The 15,560-nt window shown below is 44.3% G+C and overlaps 1 protein-coding gene across 3 annotated transcripts in view; it reads right to left on the bottom strand.

Annotated features, from left to right (window-relative positions):
* Positions 1–15,560, bottom strand: part of gmds (GDP-mannose 4,6-dehydratase) — a 300,682-nt gene that overhangs the window by 26,954 nt on the left and 258,168 nt on the right. The window lies entirely within an intron of this gene.

Here is a 15,560-nt window from a genome sequence, read left to right as displayed (position 1 = left end):
TCTCTCTCTCTCTCACTCACACACACACACACACACACACACCAAAGGCTGAAGGCAGTGTGTTATTTGAGGAATATGGAAGTACAATTGCTCGTGTCAGTGGCTTGTGATTGGCTGGAGGAGCGAAACGGAAAGGAGCTATGTAAAGAATGCACTGTTTTGATAAGATAACTGTTAAGATGGCTGAGAGAACAAAGTTCACAACCTGCATGTCTGTTTTCTAATTTAGCCGTTATTTCACAAAACACTCAACATGAGAAGTGGTAAAGGCAGAGACGTACAGAGCGAAAACGATAGCAAGAGGCAGGGAGGAGGGGGAGGGGGAGGGGGAGGGGGAGGAGGAGGGGGAGGAGGGGGAGGAGGAGGAGGGGGGTCTGGAATGTTTTCACTCTTGAACCACCCCGTGTATAACATAATTAAAACCTTATTACATCCTCAAATCATTACCTCATGGACAGTAAAGTCCTCTCTGTCCGAGTCTCTCTTTCACAGTTTGCGAGCACTACAACAAACCTCCTTTCCTTTTTTTAGCCTTCCGACTCCCGGCATCTCAATCCCGAGTTACAACACAGCAGCGAAGAGCTCGACAACCCCACTGCGGAGAGTGTGAATTACATGACGTGCGTTTTATGAGTAAGACCATTTCAGCGTTTTCTAAACTAATCGACATTAGGACACAACAGCATGCCGAATTCTGCCTAAAGGAAGTCGAAGGGCAGTGGATTCCCATCATCACGCATTTAATATCTGAATATAAGTGGTGTCCATGTCCAGACAGAACCTCAGGCCAGGTTCTGATAAAACAAACACTGGGGGGAAAAAATGATCCAGACTTAGAGCTACATTTATAAACACATTTAGCTGAAGAATTTCTGAAAGCTTTCTCCAAAAATCCGGATCAAACTTCCATTCTGAGTGAGTTTTGAGTAAGCGTTAATAATCTCAGCACAGAGAGACGTGTGGAACTTGTCGTTCGCCGTAATCGCACATGTGCGGTTGATAGAGCCTAGGTTGCAAACTACAGGAGTATTTCTTTCATAGCTCCGAGGCGACGTCTGACCAAACCTTAAACCTTACTCGAGGCTGACGCTCTTGAAATTCCAGTCGTGCAGCACTGTCACTCAGCGCGCAGCCCGTTTGGAATGAGCTTCAGAGTTGTACTTAGTCGAGAAGATCAGCTTACAACAATGGTTGAATAGAAACCTGACGCACCCAAACGTCAATGCTTGATTGCTTACAAATTGGGATAATGTTCGTCTTGCGCATGAACAAATCCCTGAATTATTGGTGGACTTTTAGCTAGACTTTCTCTCTCTCTCCAGAAGCTCGAACCCTGGAAAAACCCTGCATATGAGCTTTACACCAACGACAAGACTGATGTCACAGAGTCCTCCAGCGTAACTAATCAAACTATGCATTCACGCTTCGAATCTCTTTTTGTGTTGCACACCGTCTAGAGGTGGCATGACGACTACACGGAAAAAACAAAAACAATCAAATTATTCAGTAATGAAAGCAGTTAAATGTACCTGAATTGTTTTTCAATCTACGTGAAGTCAATTCTAAAGTCAACTGCACAGGTGAATGCTGGGACGTGTCATTGGGCTAATTTTTTGGCTTCAATAGATGGTGAACGCGGTGATATTACTTTGCGTGAAATGGGAGATCCTACTCAGCTAGTCTAGAGTTTAAACTCGGTCTGAGTCGCACCATGTTAAAACCTTCCAGACGCTGCTCCTCCGAATATTGCGAGTTTGCTTGATTTTGCATTAATTTCTGGAGGGACTGCCTCTAGTGGTGGGAAGGGGAAGTGGAAGTCTCGGGTCAGCCGTTAGAGTCAGCGAGTTCAGCTACAGCTTAAACCCCACAGTTTAAAACCGTAATACGCTAGTACGAGTTATCACTCAGAACTCTTACAAATCTAAACAGCAGGCTGATTATCCTGTGAAGACATTTCTAATCGCACATGCTCAGGGAATAGTTGGCTTGGCTGCATTACCGTCCTTGTCAGATAACTGTGTGCACGCCGAGGTAAACAGCATCTTACATTTTTATGTGATGGAACGTGGAAACTGCTGTAGAGTGAGCAGTAAATCGGAGTAATATAGGGAATTGAATTATTTACCTTAATTGTGAAGTGTGTGGAGGGCACGGTGGCGTCTTGGTTAGCATGTATGCCTCGCACCTCTAGCGTCGGGGGTTTGAATTCCGCCTCCGCCCTGTATGAGTGGAGTTCGCACGTTCTCCCCGTGCTGCGGGGGTTTCCTCCGGGTACTCCGGTTTCCTCCCCCAGTCCAAAGACATGCACTGAAGGCTGACTGGCATTTCCGAATTGTCCATAGCAGAGGTGTTCAATCTTATCTGGAAAGGGCCGGTGTGGTGTGGTGCAGGTTTTTATTCCAACCGAGCGGGAGCCACACCCGAGTCTACTGAAAGCCAAGATCAGCTGATTAAACAGGTGGAATCGGGTGTGGCTGGTGCTCGGTTGGAATGAAAACCCGCACCACACCGGCCCTTTCCGGATAAGATTGGACACTCCTGGCCCATAGTGTGTGAATGGGTGTGTGTGTGATTGTTCCCTGAAATTCATTACACTGTTTTGTGTGCACGGGAACGTGGCTGCGACTAGCGACGCCGGTTCCTTGACCATCTATCTGATCAGAGAGCCGGCGGAACGTGCACGTTATACCCACTAAACGGCATTCGTGTTACATTAAACACGTTCCTGACACACACAAACACACGATTTGAAAGATAATCAGACACAGCGATGGTGGAGTGAAACTGACAGACACAGACGATTCGGAGTTAGTAATATCTGAAGTTATAATGAAATACATTTTTGTCATATTGGAAGCAAAGGCTCTGAAAATCAGAATCACATGCGCTAAATTCAGCGAGACTTACTACCATGTGTTCAAGCTGTGGGTTGGTGTGTGTGACACAGGAACGAACAGACTGCTCTGTGTGTGTGTGTGTGTGTGTGTGTGTGTGTGTGTGTGGGGGTGGGAGTGCTTCTTGTTGGAAGGATTGAAACACCTGCATTGAATAAAGTCTGAGCTAAAGCAGCAGAACAATACATTTCTAATAACCAGGAGAGGGCAAGCTACTGTAGAGAATTCTAACATGGTCCAGCTGTGTGTGTGTGTGTGTGTGTGTGTGTGTGTGTGTATGTGCGTGTGAGCTACAGCGTGTGTCTGGCATGTCCTGGTTCACGTCAGGTTCTGATTGCGCTTGGCTGTGGTCGAAATGAGCCGAACGCCTCTTTGATTAAAACGTGGGGGGTGGGTGGGGGCTTACACCGCTCATGCATTTCACTGATATTCACGTTCATGCCACGTGAACACAGACAGGCTACGATGCGTAAACCTGCTGCGTGTGCGAGAGGCCTAATCCACATGCATGTGCACGAGAACACTAAACTGTGCACAAAAAAAAAAAAATTCAGTCCAGGCCTTCTAAAAGCTTGCACTTCCTGTAGAGACAGGAAGCCGGAAGCACTCATTCAGCCGAGCGCATGGGCTTTACTCGCTTCCTGCGATTTCAACAGAGGAACCTTTCAAGCCATTTAACTACCTTGGCCATCTATTGTCTGTCTGTCGTCTGGGCCCTCAGGGCTGGAAATCGCATGGTATTTCTCAGGAATGTGTGGCTGGGACTCTAATACAGCGCACACTATGCTCAGACTATGCTCTATGTATCTGTATGCAGTACCCGCTTTTTGTTCTGGTATTTTTTTTTTTTTTGCAAGGTAGTAACGGCTCAAATCGAACACTAGGATTTTGTATTAAACCGAACTAACAAATCAGCGCATGGCATCTCGGATCACTAAACCACACCGGCACTCTATACAAACCCCTGCCCACTTTGAAATCCAAAAACCTTCAACTAGAAGTATTTCTTGCTAAAAATGTGGCTCAAAATAAATCAGCCAATGTCACTTTCCTTCTGCTTCATACGTAGAACACGCAGCAGTTGAGACACTAGTGTGCCTTATGCTGAGCAAGAAAACTACGAGTTCATACATATCTGGGGTTGCCAGAGTCATATCCCCCTGCAGTTCTCACCCGGTGTCCCACTGAAACTAAGCAGGGTTGAGTCTGGTGAGTATCTGGATTCGAGACCTCCTGGGGAAAACTAAGGTTGATGATGGAAGTGGTGTTAGTGAGGCCAGCAGGGGGCACTCACCGTGTGGTCTGCGTAGGGCGTAATGCCCCAGTATAGTGATGGGGACTCTATACTGTAAAAATAGCACCATCTTTCAGAGTAGGGGTATAACCCCGGTGCCCTGGCGGAATTCCCCCATTGGCCCTTCTCTATCATCCCCTAATAATCCCCATCTCTAAATTGGTCACATCACTCTCTCCTCTCCACTAATAGCTGGTGTGTGGTGGGCGTTCTGGTGCACTATGGCTTCCGTCACATCGTCCAAGTAGACGCTACACACTGTGGGTGTTTGAGGAGATCCCTCACAATACTATGCAAAGCACTTTGAGTGTCTAGAAAAGCGCTATATAAATCTAAGGAATTAAAAAAAATTTTTTTTCCATGATCAGCTGTGGTTACTAAGACCGTCGCCCCCACTGCGCCCCCTTAACAGATTTACACGTTCATGCAGTCCAGAAATCGATATGAAAGAAGTGAATGATCTTGCATTTACTGCTTATTGTAATTTAAAGGCTATTTCTTTATTCACTGTGATTAAGGCGTTTAAACTGTAAAACACCTCGAGTCTCTGGCTATACATTTTTAAAAATACTAAAAGAAACTACATTCACAAACTCGCGCGCTCCGGATGACAGGACCGATGCTTTTCTGTTACGCCACCTGACAGCCCAAATACACAGTTTCTAATTTGTAGTCTAAATCCCACTAAATGCGCTGAGCATGCACTACACAAATGCAAAAGCAGGCAATTTGAGACCGAATTCAAGTGTGTGTGAGAGGAACGCGGACACACACAATACCCATCTCAAACTTTAAAAATGAAGCGCGTAACTAAAAGGCAGCAGGGGTGCCGATAAACCTGAAGCTCTGTCTAAATCAGGACCTCACTACATGCAGATGTGAAGCTTCCCACAATTCATGTTGCTCCCACCATATGGAGGAGAGGGAGCATGAAGGTGGGTTACAATCCAGCAGGGATTACCACCTCCTGGGCCAACTATGGGTGGTCACATGTTCATCTAGCCAGCCACACACACACACACACACACACACACACACACACACACACTTGCAGCAGGTCTCTGTAATGGGCAGGGTAGCATTTGACCTCTAGCCTCTAGGCTCTAAAAGAGAAACTCCCGCCATTAAACAGTCAATCTTGACCTATTATCCAATCCAACGCACCACTGCCCACATCTGGATGATGTGTGTGTGTGTGTGTGTGTGTGTAGGGATGTTTAACAGCCTGGGTGTAGGTTTCTGACTGCTGAGTCATTAAGATGTTTAATAGTGAAAAGGTTCCAGCATTGCTGTAGTTAAACAGGACTGACCTTCAGAGTCGTGACTCAGAGCGCGCTCTCTGTCCTGACTCTGGGGTTCTGGCTCTTCTAATAGAGCGGTATTTGTTATTTCGACTGTTTGAGGCTAATGTAAAAAGGCTCAAGACATGCAGTGGTGCACCTGTGAAATGCACCCCTGGGGAAACGCAGGCTCCTCCAACTATTTCCCGGCCCTCGGGGAGGACTAAAGCAGAACCAGATGGGGATGAGTGGATCACCGGGTCAGATGGGGTCGAGCGAGGATGGAGTGCATTTGTGTGCGTGTGTGTGTGTGTGTGCGTGTGAGAGTACAAGAGAGAGTGTGTTTGTATGTCATGTTTATCATGATACCTTCCAGACCAATTTAATGAGACATTATAGAACCCAGACCTACAAGGTTTTGTGAGCATCAGTTTGTCCACCCCCCCCCCCCACTTGTAGTCATGTGACTTATTAAACCAGATTAAACTTTATGATTTGACGTATGGAAAGTGCTCTTATCTTTTCCAAATTATGTACTGATTTTCTAATCTGATGTTAAAAAAAAAAAGAAGGTTTCCTCCAGGTGCATAATTTCCTAGCGAACATACGGAGCACTACACAGGATTTATAACAGCATTACTTTAAACCCTGTGACGTAGTGATCATATACCGTGAACAGGAAGACAGTTAGAGTTTTCACATATAGTTCTTTTTAAAGGAACCAAGCGGTTAGGGCGTTGTCACACCTAGTTCTTTTGAGCACTCAAAGCGGCTTGGGCCCGATATAACGGGTGTATGTGAACACTCCAAATGATCTCAGACCCCCCCTAAAAGGACCCACAAACGAAGCGTACTCGGTTTCTTTTGTGGTTTGACTGATTTGTGCAGTGTGTCTGCTTCACATTTGCTCTATAGATAAAGAACTGGAGAGCTGCAGTACATATCGTAGCTCTCGTTTTCGGTCACCTAACAGAAAAACAACTCCTGTGGGGTCATGTGGTCCAACAGTAAGGTCAGCATGTTCGCCTTGAAAAAACGCGGAGCTCGCATGTACTCACGGTGCTTCGAGGGATTCCTCCGGGTACTCCGGCTTCCTCCCAAAGTCCAAACGACATGCGCTGTAGGCTGATGTGTGAATGTGTGTGTGATTGAGCCCTGCGGTGGGTTGATGCCCTAGTTCCTTGGTATAGACTCCAGGATCAATATGCACCCGTGTAGGATAAGCGGTACAGAAAATGGATGGATGTAATAAAGGACTGCAAAATCTGCACAGTCAGCAGTAAAACAGAATTACCCTGATGAATTCTGTTACCAAGTTTCTTAAAACAGTCTGGGAGCATTACATCCATCCATCCATCTTCTACACCGCTTATCCTTCCTTCAGGGTCACGGGGAACCTGGAGTCTATCCCAGGGAGCATGGGGCACAAGGCGGGGTACACCCTGGACAGGGTGCCAGTCCATCGCAGGGCACAATCACATACACACTCACACACCCATTCATACACTACGGACACTTTGGACACGCCAATCAGCCTACCATGCATGTCTGTGGACTGGGGGAGGAAACCGGAGTACCCGGAGGAAACCCCCACAGCACGGGGAGAACATGCAAACTCCGCACACACAGGGCCGCAATGGGAATCGAACCCCCGACCCTGGAGGTGTGAGGCGAACGTGCTAAGCACTAAGCCATCGTGCGCCTGGTAGCATTTTATTAATTTAAAAAAAAAAAAAAAAAAAAAAAAAAAAAAAACAGCCATGATGGCAAATCTCTCAATTCTGGGGAAATATCCCATACCTGGCAACACTGACTATATACTGCTCTGAGCAAAACCCACGGCACAAATTTACATCCGATTCTGTGAGGCAGCAAAATCATATGCAAACCTAGCCACTGCTGGAATATGATCACGATCCTCCCTCGAATACACGTGTGTGAGGGAGAGAAGAGCACGTTTCACGTTGTATGCCAATTTCACACAAAACACTTTTTTTTTTTTTTTTACCTCCATGGAACTGAGGCCTACAATTAAAATCCAAATGAAGTTCTAAAGGAATCTGACAGCTTTAACACACACACACACACACACACACACACACACACACACACACACAGAGTGAGAATAACATGATGCTGAGTGATAAGGCTGAGGACACGGTCCCAAGAACCTTTTGAGAAAACATGTCAGGTAATCGTGTGTGATGCATCGTTATGTGCCGTGGAAGAGAATGACAGAAAACTCATCAAGTCACTTAACACCTTCTCTGTATCTCACACACATTCTCACAGAGGCCTCCGCTTTTGCCTGTAGTCATTACCGAAACTATTCCATGCCGTTCAGGTGGGCATAATGACAGACAAATAGACAGAGATGACACTGCCCACATCATCTAACCCCCCTCCCTCCCCCCCCCCCCACACACACACACACACACACACACACAGAGTATTTAATCAACACAACTACCGAATCCGCTCTAATTCACAGACACTACACTCCTCATCCCTCATCGGCTTATCGATGAGGTTATTATAAGCGCTAAGGAGGGACTAAATCTGGAATGGGACGTTCAGCAAGCACACATGAATGTGATGGTCAACTTTACGCCTATTATAGAACATATTTATTGAACCGGTGCACCCAGTCAAACTGAATCCGGGTCGGTCGGGGGGGGGGGGAGCCAATGACAAATGGATATATCTATATATATTATATACAAACCTTGAAGAGATGTACTGCATATTTCCTATATTTAATTAAAATCATTACACTTTGGTTTTTAAGCAATCATTTGGTAGTAATTGCTTATATACAATTACACCATGGTCTGTCTGAATACTCGATTCTGGTTGGCTGGAAGGTGTGTGTGTGTGTGTGTGTGTGTGTGTGTGTGTGTGTGTGTGTGTGTGTGTGTGTGTTCAAACCGTATAACGCACAGGTAGTTCCAGACAGTTTAATCACTGTTCTAAATGAACGCTGCCTATAAACAACAGTAACCATAGTAACATACAGTTACAGTTGCATACAGTAGTTAAAGTCACGGCTTCAATATTAGTAGAGATGCGGCACAGATGCAGGTAATTCTCACACACACACACACACACACACACACACACACACACACTCTCTCTTCTCCCTCTCACAAACAGTTATTAGAGATTAAATCAAATAAACGTAATCCTCATCACACTTCATTATCTCTGCGTACGATTTAGAGCGGGAAGAATTCTAGCTCAGACGACTTTAAATAAAATAATGAATCAAAATTAACCGTTGTTTTCATCCTTTCGATTAAATTTGGCTCTGCAAACATCAATGGCAGCTTCAACGTATCAATACTGGCAAGTGACCACGGTAACAGCAGGATAACCCACAGCTAGGGCTGCGTTACACCATTTTAAAGCACCCAGGTCGTGCATTCCAATCCAGTAACGCACACCGAGCCGTGGATGATCCCTTACGTAGGACCTTGAACACTTCTGAACACCTGAACATCTTATTTTCTTCCTTTGAATATGAACACACAATTTAAATATATATATAAAAAAATGGCTGACAGGCTCAATATACACCGTACTGTATTTCATCCAATCTCAAAAATCCCTCTCTCTTTCTCGCTCTCACACACACACACACACACACACACACACACAAAGAGAAAACTGTTTTTATAGCCTGTTATAACCGATCTGTCACGGGCCTGCTTCATAAAGACAATAGTCAATGCTCAACAGTCTCAAGGGGAAAAGAAAAAAAGAGGAAAAACACGAGGCCGCACACCCTTTTAGCTCATAGTGAGGTTAAGAGTGCAACAGCCCTGACACACACTGCTATATTCTCAGCATTTCCAATCTGATCTGGCTACAGAGCTGCACTGTTCCCCTCATACGGAGGCTGTTTGGCAGGCGGCTGCTCCCCCTCTGAAACACACCCACACAACCCCTTTCTTCCTTTCCCGTTCTGCTGTCCTGGGCTCTCGCTTCACCACTCCACTCTGGACATCCCAGTTCGGTAAAGCTGTGCGGCGCTCTGTGAGAGCGGTGTGTGACACATGAGGCGGAGATGTTTTAACTGGAAAACCACCACGTCATAAAGCGCGTGTGAGAGAGGAATTTTATTTTTTTTCAGCAGTCTAGTACAAGTTCCTCTCTTCAGTAATTCACGAATGACTCTTTAAAAAATAAATAAATAAATAAATAAATAATAGTGTGAGCAAAAACCAAGGGTTCAGATTAATAAATAAATAAATAAATAAATAATGAAAGCAGGTGGAACTGGCACAGGATCCAGACCGGTACCAACAGGAGGGAGAGATGGAGGGAGAATCAAAGTGAGGAAAAGAGAGAAAGAGCGAGAGTATAAATTATTTATGAGTGGAAAGACATGATTGATGTGGGATATTTCATTTCCCGTAAGCGTACACACACGCATGCCAGAAGCCTTCTGGACTTCCTCTTGGCCTTCAATGGACAAACAGGGTCTTTTTCAGAGGAAAAGTAAAACTCAATTGCATACAGAAACGCTTTAAACACACACACCCACACACACACACACACACACACACACACACACACACACACACACACACACACACACCTGTCCTGCTGGCCCGAGGTGCTGAGGTTTGTTTTCTGGTTGTTTTTTAAGGGAGCGTCTGCGAGTAAAATTCGTACCAGGCTCATATTCCCTTCAATACTCAAAAACAACTTCCACAGAGGATTCACTGTCAGGGTGGATGGAAACCATCTACCGAGCCGCTGACCAGGTCTGCACATTTACCGCTTCTCCGAGCCAGCTTCAAACCAAGCCACTGAGTCATGTTCGGATGAAACCGTTCACAACAAGAAAATGAGTCAACAGTAAACAACACTCATATTCTATGGCAGAAAACGGACACTGCAGGCCAGAAAACGGTGCGCTGCGGGGTCACAGCAATTTTCCCGGATTTCGGGGAATGCAGCTGAACTGAAGCCAGAGCAAAAACAGCATGCTGACTTTAAAGGTGCAGTTTGTAATGATTAAAATGTTTCTAAACCTGTGATGATCATATCAATTCGACGATACATTAGGAAAACCTGTTGTTGGCTTGTTGCCAAGCATCTGGTTCGGTCCCCCCCCCCTCCCTCCCCTCTTTTTCTCTTCTTCAGTCCAGGCTTCTGTTTAAACAGTTCTGGACTGAAAATCAGCTCCGCCCACAACTGAAACAGAGCTTCTCAGCAGGGTTTCTTTTCCCTGAGAGGGAACTTACAAGACAAACATAGTTTCTATAAAGAGGATGGAGTCAGAGGGGGGAAAAAAAGGAAGGCTTAATAGTTTTATTATACTTTCGATTTGTCCTGCAGGCGGCAGATGGCTCTGGAAATGACTAACTGGTCCTTTAAGAGGTTTGCCGAGTAGCACATCAGCTTTCTGCCTGCTCGTCCAGATGTACACCGATCTCACATGGACGATACCATCTCATAGAGTTACTGGGATATTCCACGATGTGTTAGAGAACCGATAAGGACTTCTTAATTCTTTAGCACCACTGGGTGCATACAGCCCATGTATGGACTCCTAGACATATCCTTCAAATGCTCCTGAGCAGCTCACGACTCATCTGCCTCACGACTTTATGAATAAACTACAGATTTCTTAGATATCCTGTCAAGTTAGCGCTCCAGCTAGCTAGCTAGCGTTCTGAACTTTGACCTCAGATTACCCCCAATTTAGTCGGTTGGCCAAACGCATATAAATATACAAACGCGAAAGACCCGCCCACATTCCCATCTACCGACTTGAAGACACGCCCACCAAGAGTCGCTCTCAAACGACATACTGTATTAAAATATATTATCATAAGTGACCCAAAATCACACAAACACACAATGCCATGGAATCAATCAACATCTCCAAAACACCTCCGCTTGCACAGCCGCATGACTTCTATTCGTCTCATACGGCTACCCAGTTACCATCCCCAACTTTCAGCTCGGCCAGTACGTGCCTCTCTGCGTGATTTACGACGTGGATTAGTGAACCAATTACACGCATTCTCATAGCTGCTATTCTTTATGATCATTTGATTGTGTGTAATAAAATAAGACCATTTTAGGCACTTGGTAAAAGAAGCAGTGAGGAAGAAATGGTTGTAACTCTGGAAAAATAACAAAACACTCGTCTTGATTTTGGACTGAAAACCAGTAGTTTGTAGTTTGCGAGCGGGAACAGAGTTACTGATGGAAAATATAGCTGAACCAGCCACATTTATGTTTCACCTAGTGGTAATACAAACCACAATAAACAATACACACACACACACACACACACACAGCGAGATGGATTTACATTATCGGTCCAAATGTTCTAAAAGACAAACCCTACAGCTCTGAACACAGAGGTCACCAGTAAAATATGCTGCTACACTGAGTGATGAAGTGAGAGTGAACAAATTTATATGTGTGTGTGTGTGTGTGTGTGTGTGTGTGTAAGCGAGACAGGGAGTGCACGCTGCCTCTGTAATGAAAGACGCAGCTTGCTGACAAAGCGGAAGAAATATAAAGTGAAGATACAACAGAGGAATATATGCAGCGGCTGGTGACCCGAACGGCGAGAGGTGACGATGAGGTGAACGAGGTTCGACACGGAGTTTCGGAATACTAAAGGAAGGGCCAAACGTAAATCCGTTCGTCATTGGCTCCATCTTGCACCGGTTCTATCAGCGCTAATATTTTCCCCCTGCTCCTCTGATCTTTACTCTGCCGCTCCCTCTCAGTGTGAGGCTCGGAAAGTTGGAGATTCTGGTTACAAAGGGCATGTGAAGAGAGGAGAGAAAAACAGAACGCAAGACATGAGAGCATGTGCTTTCATCCTCAGCACAGCGGGAAAGTACTCGACCATGTCAATCCCAGGGACAGCAGCTGCCACACACACACACACACACACACACACACACACACACACAGTATGTTTGAATTACTATCCTTGTGAGGACCTACCACTGATTGTCCAATGACTTCTGTAGCTAGTGAATGTACTTAGACTTAACCCTGAACCTAACATCATTAACCAAATAGAGACCCTTTGGCTCATTTAGTGGAAAAAAATAAATAAAATAAAACCTGTAGTTTTGTAAATAAATAAATAAATAAATAAACACACACACTAATAAAGCAGTTTTCCTCAGACAGACCAGACAAATATCCCCACAAGGTCAAAACGGTCACGTATTTTAGTCATGATCCAGATTTCTGGCTTTCCCCTGAACTGAATAAACATAACAGTTAAGTAAAGTTCGGTAACTGGTTAAATATTATTACATCATATTTTTATTGGTGGATTAAATTGCAAGCTCCACGTTCAAACTGTATGCGTTAAGAACGTACTCCGTTGTTATCTTTATTACGTTCTATAAGCACAAGTCTAATTGTACTTACGTTTGACATTAACTGCGAAGAAGCAATCACATTTGGTTTAAAACAGGGGTCATTACTGAGAAGTGGGATCCAGAGACCCCCAGGATTCAGGGAAGCAGATCTTACTGGCTTGCTGGACTGATAACCTGAGCTGAATGGGTTTATTAATAACAAGCAGGACTAAAGAAGTTCACCTTGATAATCGGATTAAAATGTCTATAAATCTAATAACTATCCCAAATATAATCGCACATATTGAAATAGGGAGCAAAATATGTGTGAAAGCTGTGCTGATGGATTGTGTGGCATTCAGTTTATAGTTAAAGGGGTCCTTGGCTATAAAATAGTTTTGAGAACTCTTGATTTAAAGGGACTGAAGTACTATAGGCTTATCCTGCACAATGTGGAAATATACAGCACGACCATTTGAATAACAATCATCAGTCAAGCATGAAATATTAACCGTGACCCGACTACAGCCCCTAGGACATTCGGTCCGAGTCCAAATCAGATTAAATCTTAACAAAATTTCGAGTGAAATCCCGAACCGAGCGCCACGGCTGCTTTACCTCACTTGCACCCATCCTCTCGCACACGTGCTGTAACGCAGGAGACCGTGCCAACAACTCGAGTGACTCCAGCCGTGCCAGCTAAAAAAAAATTACGCATAAGGTAATAACAGTAGGCAGGAAAACCAAAAGTAGAGGGGAAAAAATAAAGTAGGTGGGATTGCAGGCCAAAAACCTTGGGATGGGAGAAAGTCCAACAAGTTTTTGAGAATGATATCTGAAGCCAAGCAGACTAGCTGGATGTGGACAACCATCTCAATCTCCAACACACAAACGTCCCGGTGACCTCGACACACCTTTCCAATCTAATCATCCTGGCCTTGTAAAACCGGATCAAGCAGAACGCTCCAGGGAAAGCACTGAACACTGGGATAGAGGGGATCAGCCAGAATAAACCATCTTGATTTACAGAGACTCTTCTTTCTAAGGGGATGAGTGGACGCGAACCACGGCAGCAGAATGCCCCCGTAGCACAGCAGAGACTCCGAGGAGTCCTTTAACGTGCCACCCGTCTGTATTGTATACGTGTTTCTCCTTAAGGCTAAAGTGTGCTAAAAGGACTCCAAAACGAGAGGACAGGATACAGAGGCAGACTTCTTGTGGGACATTCCCACAGACTTTTTTTTATATCACTGAAGCTTAATACTCCTATGGCCACGCGTAAGCCGAGGAGGAAAAAACTTGTTAGTGTTCAACTCAGTTCAAAAGTTTGTACGCCCTGTAGCAGAGTTTAATGACCGGGGTTTCAGAAGACTGTGATAGAAGTGTCAATGTTACATCAAATTAAGTTGATCCTGTTTTATGATTAATCACATCTGAAAGGAAATATGCAGTTCTTCAAAGATAGATAATATATTTCTGTTTGCCTTTTTTCATTTCTTTTTTAATCCAGCAAAGTCCTTGTGTTGTTGTTTTGTTTTGTTTTTCAGGACACTTCTCAACGGTCACTCTGGACTTTACAGACCGAGGCAGTGAGACAGGCCTGTCACTGGAGGCTAAAGGCGTGCCCAGCAGTGAGGAGGAGAGAATGAAGGAGGGATGGCAGAGATATTACTTCGATGCCATTAAACAGACATTCGGTTACGGAGCTCGGATCTATTGAGCCCTAGTGTTCTCATTTATTTTTAAAAGCACAATGACGCTTTGATGACCAGTGTGAAAACATCTTGAACATATACTTATTGTATAATAAGTAAGGACTTAAACACTCTCTGTGTGGTGCTGTTATAGTAAAATGATCAGAGGTGAAGTGGAGTCACTGTTACCGACCCAAAATGAATTATGTTCCTATATCGGCACGTCCCCGAGTGTTTTATTCCCCTCACACCACAGCAACTTGGCAACAAAAAAATCTTGTCGTGTTACCGAGAAACCACAAAGAAGCGTAAACTCCTCTGTCCTGAAGATGTTGGAAAACTTAAAGTTACAGCTTTACATCTGACTGTTACCAAGCACTGACACTGGAGACTCCTTCCATAAATGTTAAATAAACACATCTCTCCTTACAGAAAAATTCACCACATCAACAATTACACTTTTAATTTTTAATTACAGAAGTTCATGTGAATGAGCTGTTACTATAGAAACGATGACGCTAGAACAATGGAGAATTACAGTCTCATTAAGTTAGTATGAGTTGGTACAGCAACACAAGCACTACGTCTATGTTTTCTAATTAGTAACAAGTTTGCTAGGTAATGGTTTAATTGGTTAATTTAATGTTTCCCAGAGAGACAAATCACTGACCTCTCTTCAGAACGCTAGATTTAATCTTTTGTTTCCCCTCAGACTCTGTGCTGAGTTTTAACAGATGAAAATCAAACTTTGAGCTGTGTTTATTGTACACCGAACTCACTTTTATTTTATACCCACAGTAAAGCGGTGTGATTTGTGGATATGAACCCGTGAGAACCGACCAGTTCTGATGCAGCGTCTAACCTGCTCTAGTGAGGTTTTTTTTCTTAACGTTAAACACACGATTCAGGAAGATGATACGAACTTGAATTGTTTATCACAACATACCTCAACATTATATTAACATGTCAAAACGCTCGGAGGTTTGTCGTTATTATGTGTTCAGATTTGTGCACATTATGGTGTGAACCTACAATACAGGTCAACTTTC

This window comes from Ictalurus furcatus, chromosome 25, assembly GCF_023375685.1.
Source record: "Ictalurus furcatus strain D&B chromosome 25, Billie_1.0, whole genome shotgun sequence".
NCBI classification, from domain to species: Eukaryota; Metazoa; Chordata; class Actinopteri; order Siluriformes; family Ictaluridae; genus Ictalurus; species Ictalurus furcatus.
The sequence above is the reverse complement of the archived record's forward strand: the minus strand, read 5'-3'. Positions and strand labels throughout refer to the sequence as shown.